An 8,205-nucleotide genomic window follows, 5' to 3' on the forward strand; every position below is an offset into this window, starting at 1 on the left:
ATACTGCGAGATCAGCTGCGGTATGAACCGATGCCTGAGTTCCGAGAAGTTCCGAACTGCTCGTTGTTTTGGGCTGTTCAGCTATCGCGATGACAATGTCTTTGCCAGGAATGCCATCTTTAATGGCTGTTTCTACTTTGTGCAGCAAGTCCATGTACTCCGCGTAGCGCCGTCCTGCATACACTGCAATAGCAGAACACATCCGTTTCGCAGTGCCTAGTGCGACGTTGTATCGGGCTTCACGCGGCAGCGCGTGCTTGACAACGGCGTCACTGTCCACGTAGTTTTCAATTTCGTCATCATCTAGTCGATGTGCGGCTTGAATCAGTATCGCTGATCGCAAAAAGTCCGAATCAACCCCCGAGAAACAACGCTGCCATCGCGTGATCACATCGCTGATTTCTACATACGACCCAGTCAACGATTGTCTTATGTGCATCACATGCCGGCAAGGCAACCCAAATCCACAGCTGAAAAAACATGAGCACACGAGCCGGGATACTGGCTTTTCCGGCATTGAACGGTCACAGTCCCCTTTTTCGAATTGTAGGGAGCAGACCTGGGCAGTTAATTTTAACTATTTAACTTAACGCGAGTTTTTTTCGAGTTAACGAGTTATAACTTAACTTTGAAGCTTAACTCGCCAGGATGAAAACTTAACTCTAGCGCAACTCAAAAATAATATAGCGCAACTCGAGTTTAACGTAACTCTGGAGGTTTCAGTTGAAAGCAAAAATGAAATTAAAAAATAGAAAATATCAGAAAAATGTTATGTTAACCGTGGATCGCATAAATTGCCATAATTACAAAAGTATCTGTACAAAATTTCTCGCGCAGACGTACACTACGACCGCCCAAGGCTTTGACTAGACTAGGAAAAATGCACGTTGGCGTGCATTTGACAGACCGGAGCGCAGCATTTCCTTTGAGTACAGTATACTACATTTTATATTACAAACTGTTTAAGTATTTTAATACTATTTTTATATGTTGAATAATGAAATTTTATATTATTTTGCAAAACGACTTAGGAACATAAGCATAGACTTCCAGTTACTCGTTGGAAATGGCTTACGTGACAACCTTTCGTAACGACCTTTCGTAACGGACACAAATCAACGAAAGTATGTATTAATCTACCTTCGCTACGCTTCGGTCGATGAATATGCATCGGAGAGTCCATGCTGACAGTGAATGTGATCGTTCAATTTGAGCTCAATTAACAGCGTGCAGAGAACGTAATTTTTGCGGAGCAAAATTTTGTCAACGAGAGGACAAATCATGTTCCGCGCCAAAATCACACGGGAACTGATCGTCTGTGCGCTACCTGCTACCTGTAATTGTTCGCTACCTGCCCATTAGGGAAGCGTAATAATGCGGTCAACGCTGTCAAACAGCTACACTAACTTCGGTAGCCATGTGAAGCGAAATCTTAGTAAAAAAGTTCAGCGTTGCCGGCGCTCGGCCCCAAAAGCCAGGGTCAAAAAGAGGGAGGAATTTTGTCAGATAAGAACTTCTTATGTTTGATTTTTTCTTGAGGGTGAGAGAAAACAGGCAGGAAAAACAATAAGAACAAAACACAAAAAACACAAGCATGTTTTCTTTACGTATATGTTTCATTCTTTTGTTTCATTCTTATTCTTTCTTATGTTTTATTTATATTTTATCTTCCTCCCTCAAGAAAAATGTGTCTCTCGCTCTCTCCCTCAGGAAAAACATGAAAAAGGAACATTAGAAAAAGCATGAATTTTAAAAATCAGTTTTAAGAAAAAAATTAATAATTGGTCTGTGTCTCAAATCTGGTAAAAGTGATATCGGTATGCATAAAAGACTACTTGAAGTTGATTAATAAAATCATGATTTTTTTTATTAGAAGTTAACTCCAGTTAACTCTAGTTATTGCGGCTAACTTAACTCGTAGCGTAACTCGCGAGCTGCGATTAACTCTTAACTCTAACTATGAGTCGAAATCTAATAACTGCCCAGGTCTGGTAGGGAGTACATTGCATCTGTTTGTTTGTTGACCAGTGTCCAATTACCACCATCGATTTCTTGCACTTCGTAATGTATCTGTTCACCTCGCAGCTTTCTTATTTGAATGTAAATTAGACGCACGGCACTTTCCGTCAAAACTTGTCCCGCCTGTTGCAAAGTAGATCCAAATTCCTCGCAGTTGACGTACGTGATCTTAGCGAGGTTTGCAAATTCAGAATGCCGGGAAGAAGCATCCGCCATACAAAGATACCGGATCAGCGATGAAACAGCTTCGCTGGTACGCATCGAAGTTCTCTGTACAGATCTGAAAAAATTAATGTTATAGTAGTCGTACTGTTATGCTTTTGCGCGATGTCATACATAACACGGTCTAGCGGCTCGTTAGCCGAAAAACCAATCTTCAACGCCTCAATACTGAAGGAACGACTTAAGATGTTTCTTTTTTACCGCATAGCGGATCTCCCCAAAATATAGGTTCGCGTACCAAACACCATAGACAAGGTATTCTTTGAGTTCTTCTACATCAGAGTAGAAAATTATTTTTAGTTGATGTTGCGCATGCGTGTAACGACTTCAATTGGCGATAATATTATCTTCAATATGCTAACCACCGCTCAGAGCGCATGAAGTCGCTTGTTATTGTGCACATGACAACATCGGCATGCCGCTGTCGCCGTTGTCCTGCGAAATCACTACACAGAGTCCACAGCGGACTGAGCGGACGGCACATTCTCTATGGCATCACCACTATGTCACAACAACCTTGTACAAAAGCGCAACCAGTTTCTGAAAAAGTCTGTCATATGAAAATTAATAGCGCGGAAAATACCGTGGCAGCGGAAAATACCTCACCAAATGCAATAATGACCCGTAATCTTGAATGTAGCTACTCGTGCTGGATGAGATTTGACATCGTTAAGTGAAAAGAGTGTCACTGCTACAACCTTTAGCGCTGTGCAGTCTCCAGTAACAAGAGAAGTAAGGTGAAGTGTGTATACCACTATCAGGGCTAAAGTACGTGTATTGTATGAATAGCTAATGTCAGAATTTAGATAAGCGCTGAGATACTTTCTGCTTGGTCACCGCCCTATCCACGCACGGTGATCGTTGGTGCCGACAGGAAATTTTGGCGGTGGCTATATATATAAAGAAATAAAATACCCACACTACATGTAGCTGGCGGACTCCGAACATGAAACATAGTGCTTGCTTTCGAACGAGTTACCGTGAAGGTGTCTCCATTCACCGATTACTGAAACGCTGATGTCGGTTTCCATATTCAAGAGCCTCGTTGAAAATAACACCGATCTAAATACGCCTGCTGACCATCACAAAGATCCAGTTAGTTTATGACTGTGTAGGCAAGACTGCACATCACATAATAATGCGCCTGCGCGGGTTTAACACTAAAAAAAGTGTACTTAATATACCTATGATTAAATTAACTGTGCAGAGGCAAGCATTCGGGAAAAAAATAAGGTGACCACCCCGTACACAACCTTTCGTTGCAATTCATTCCGTGCACCACGTTTTTGGGAATTTTCCTTCGGTAGACTACCTTCGACACTACCATTCATTTGGTACACTACCAATTGCACGCTAACTTTCACTCACCAGGGCACATATCAGAAAAATCTTATCTTTTGCAAAAACTTCGTATACCATAGTACTATTATTAAAAAAATAATTTCATCTGCCGACAGTCAAAAGGCGTGGCCAAACAAAATTAATCAGTACGTAATACTGTATTACGAAATACAATCGAATAGCTCGTATAGGCTGTTTGTATAATAGTTTTGATACAGATACAGCACGAAAGTTTCATACCACCATAATTATTACGATTAGCAAAATAGTTTTGTGTGCAAAGGTTAAGACGACACGCTATAAATCCCATTCGGGGGTTGCGGTGCAGTGCGCTATTGCAACAGTACAAAAACTGTCACAGTGGCGCTGATTTTTAAAGATAACTGTTAAATTATGATTCTATAATCCCTGAAACTAGTTAAAAATAAATCTTTACCAGTTGCAAGCAATTAAGTTTTGCATTCAGGCCTGAGTATCCATCGTTTATTTATTCCGCGCAGTTTTGCGCTGGGTCTGCAAGTTATTCTACAAAACAGCTTCAAAAGTATTGCGCCAGTGCTTTGAATTCACTATGGAGTATTACGCACGAATAATTCTGTTTGACCTTTGAGCGTCCGCGACCAAATTACATATATGTAAAACACTTAATTTTAAGAAAGCGGAAGTCTTAAGGGAATTAGGGTTAAAAACGTTGCTGTTCAACATAAAATTACGGTCAAGATTGCGCGTTTTATTCTTTGGCGCTCGCGACAGAGATTGCCCTTTGTAGAAAAGCCCGCGCGACAATTTCTTATTCAGCTAGAGACCCACAAAATCGGGTCAAAAATTCGTTCAAAGGCGGCGATGTTCAAAATCTGTGAAGAAAATCCGGCACACGGGCGCCTAGAATTATTAATTACGCGAATTCGATGTTAGAACTGCCGATGCTGCTCGGAATTAAGCAGCAATTACAGCTGTTAATTAGAAAGCGGCAGTTCTAAAAATAACTTAACTGGGAAAAAATAAAAAAAAACTGAGAGTATGCACGCAAATAAAGGTAGTACGCAATTGTTATGTACGGAGTAAAGGGTATTGCTGATAAAGATAGTGTATGCCGAATGAAATGAAGCGCAAAAATGCTGAACATGGAACGAAAGGTGGTGCAAAAAGTTATATACGGAGAAAAGGTAGCGAAGGGTTGTGCTCGGAGTGGTCACCACAAATGAGAGCAACCTTCATTAAGAGTTATCTCATTCGTCATGCAATCAGACAATAATTCCGGCGACGCATCGATTGTGCATTGACCGGCGATACCGAGAGCATTTTTTACAGATGGAGATGAGCAGTAAAAATCTTCGGCGGCAGATTCCCTGATGTATACCGAAAGGTTACTGCAGTCGGGAAGAAACTCTTACAACATAGTAGTTACGATAAAAATTCCCATACTGATCTACACGCTTTTTAGAAGATACGGGACAATGGGTTCGTCTAACTGTTTTACAAGATTGATGAAGACCGTTTTAAGCAGCTTACCGGAGAAGCGATTTAATCGCACGGTTAAGAGCTTCCACTCGGTTCGTTGTATTGTTGCCAAGCGCGCGCATTTCTTTCCGGTTATAAAATGCCCACATATCCACGCAAGGAAACCAGTTGCGAACGCAATACTGATAAAACTCGTCCGTACAGATTTTGGCAAACTGCTGCATTCCAGTCTGATATTCGTTTACTGATTTGGAGTATAAAAGCAACTGAAAGGCTGCAAACATCGCTTTTTTACGCTCCTGCGTCTCTCCTGATGCAGCCACTTCGAATTTGATACTTTTCAGTACATGGAACCAACACAACAGTATAGCGACACCCCGGAATTCTTCTCTTAGTGCTGCAATCTCTTTCCGGTCTTTGTCGACAAATACTGCCGAAATGCGATCAATGTTTTCCGCTGTCGTGGTTTCTTTAAACAGTTTCAGGAAGCCGCCAATCAGATTACTTGTGTCTTTCGTAATAAAACCAACTGCTACCGGTCTCGTATATCCGTTGTTGTCTTGGGCCGCCAACACATACAACGGGTAACGTTCAGCAGTCACGTTGTACGTTCCATCCATGAATAAAACTTCGGGAAATCTGAAAGTAGGCGTTTTCCATTACTATATGTACTTTAGTGACCTTACCCTTCATACTCAAGCAATTAGCGGCTATTTCGTACCACGGTCACTACTACCTAAAATCTTAAACACGCGAAGAAAAGCGGTTCAACTAAACTAGTAAATTTATTGAAAAAAACTAGCACTTGACTGCAACAACCTTATATTTAATGTACGGCTTTAACAGTTCGGGGTATACCGTAATTATCGAATTTGTACCACTGGGCGGCAGATAATTCGAATTACCTGGTGCATGTGCGCTTATTTTGGGTAGTTACGGTTATCATAAGGTGCTACTATTTCTCAAACAATCGCTTTGGAGTGGGCCATTATTTTTTGAAACAAATCTAAACCGAGCGTTGTAATAGGTGTAATTCTCGCGGCATAAATTCGATAATTATGGTACATGGTAAAAAGTTGAGCAAATTTAAACATTTTCTAATTACCTTTTGAACGTCTCCTTCATTTTGCTTGAAACAAGAACTAGCACTTCCAAGTCTCCATGCGCAGTTGCCATATACTTCACTTCCAGACCAGGGTCAGTTTTTAATGCATTTTGCAGTCCTTCTTGCAATATCTCCTCTTGTGACTTTCCGCCTCGTACACTGCATTTGTCTTTGGTACGGATGTTGTGGATATCTTTGGGACGCACTTCCTTACCGATGTTTTGCTTCATTGACGCAACAATTGCACTTACACCAGTTCCCATTCGAAGCAACTCCTTCGCTTTCTCGCGATCTTCTGGTGCCAATCTCCGGACAGCAGGGTAGTGAGTATAAGCTGCATCCAGAAGTTCATGATTGTGTTGCAGCGAACTTTGTGTGCAATGAATGCAAGCGCCCCTTGGTTGTAGTAAAAAACAAGCCTCACAGGGCAGTCTCTTTTGAAAGTGCTCTGAATTGGACGAACTTCCATAGGTTTCCGGGATCCTGTTCTTTTCCCATGAGTACACAGAAGTTCCAGCCTAAGGTACTCGCCTGGCATATCATGTCGAAACTTTGTCCTTCCTTTACGGAAAACCTGCTTTGTTCTTTCGGAGTAAGACTGAATAAAATTCATCAAATCTTTCGTGCTCGGCCAATTGCCGCCAACTAAGATCAATTCAGCAGGTTCGGAAACTGAAGCTCGCTGACCAGGATCGCCACAAGGTGCCTGCACAGCGCTTTCAGCGTCTTCGCTCAGTTCGCTGTCTTCCATTTTGCGTAGCCACGGTATTCCAAATGCCCAAAGACGCAATTTAGGCAAGAATAAAATATTTCAAAATGCAGAATACATGTTTAATAATCTTTTTCCATAGTGGATCGCTGAAAATCTTCATCCACACTGTTTCTGTGCGAGTGAAATTCGAACAAAATCTTGGTGACCTCGTTTATCTCAGTCAGAAAAGCTCCGGCCATGCATATGCCGTGCGAATGTTGATTGGTCGCTTTACACCAAGGCGCCATTATTGCTCAACTTTTCTCTAATTTTTGTTCTTGTTATATTGCTTTGCCGGGCATGCAATTATATTTGGCACCCGCAAATAATCTGTCGATCACAAAATGTTATCTGGGTAAATAAAAAGAGCTTTTATCCGAATAAACTTGGGTATACAAGTACATACGCATGTGGCATCACCATGTCCGCGCTTGGGTCGCTCACAATGTCCACACTTTTGTCGCTCACAGCCCCGTATTAAAAAAACCTACAATCAAACATTCATCAACTAAAAACGTGGAACATTTTTTTGAGGCGGCGGATGGCTATGCACTGCTAGACGATATAAAAACTACTTGTCACGAGTCGGGAACCGAGTACTATAAGTTCAGTATATTTTTATTTTTTCGCCATTTACCACTTAGCTGCAGTAAATTGACCGTCTGAAGTTTTGGACAAAATAGCTGTTGTTCGTAAAAATGGTTTTAGAGAAAAATTCTGTCCAAACGATTTGATTACTTCAACCGCTCGATTTAGTTGCACAGCTGCAAGGCCCGGCCGGTGTGTGCTTTGCTTCGGACACGTTACATCGCGCAGCTTGTGTAAGGCTATGTTGCGCATTCTCATGAAGCGGGAAAATATTCGAATCTATTCTAGAACAATGTGTGCAATCTCATAAAATTATCGAGTGCGCTGATAGATGGGCGTTGTCGCATCGGTAACTGAAGGAGACCAAAGTTTCTGCAGACCGTAAATACAAACGAAACACGCTCGCTGTAGCGTTTCCCTTTTCATATTAAGTGGCGATGACCAACGGACGGACACCACCAGTTAACAGCAGTGACTATATAATACATACAATATGGACGATAAATTTATGTACAATTCCCGAGAGTTCGTGCACTGAGCAGCGTAGATGGCTACGCCCTTTACTTACTTCGCGATTTTAATCACTGAACCGTCGTGTAGTAATAGCTCTGTTACGATTTGTGAGATTCGTCGCCCATCTACCTAAATACATTTTGTGCGGTGGACAGCGGTGGTATGTTGGTCAGTTAATCACCTAGCGATTTTGTTTACTCTACAG

This window comes from Paramacrobiotus metropolitanus, unplaced genomic scaffold, assembly GCF_019649055.1.
Source record: "Paramacrobiotus metropolitanus isolate TYO unplaced genomic scaffold, Prichtersi_v1.0 Parri_scaffold0000001, whole genome shotgun sequence".
Taxonomy (NCBI): Eukaryota; Metazoa; Tardigrada; class Eutardigrada; order Parachela; family Macrobiotidae; genus Paramacrobiotus; species Paramacrobiotus metropolitanus.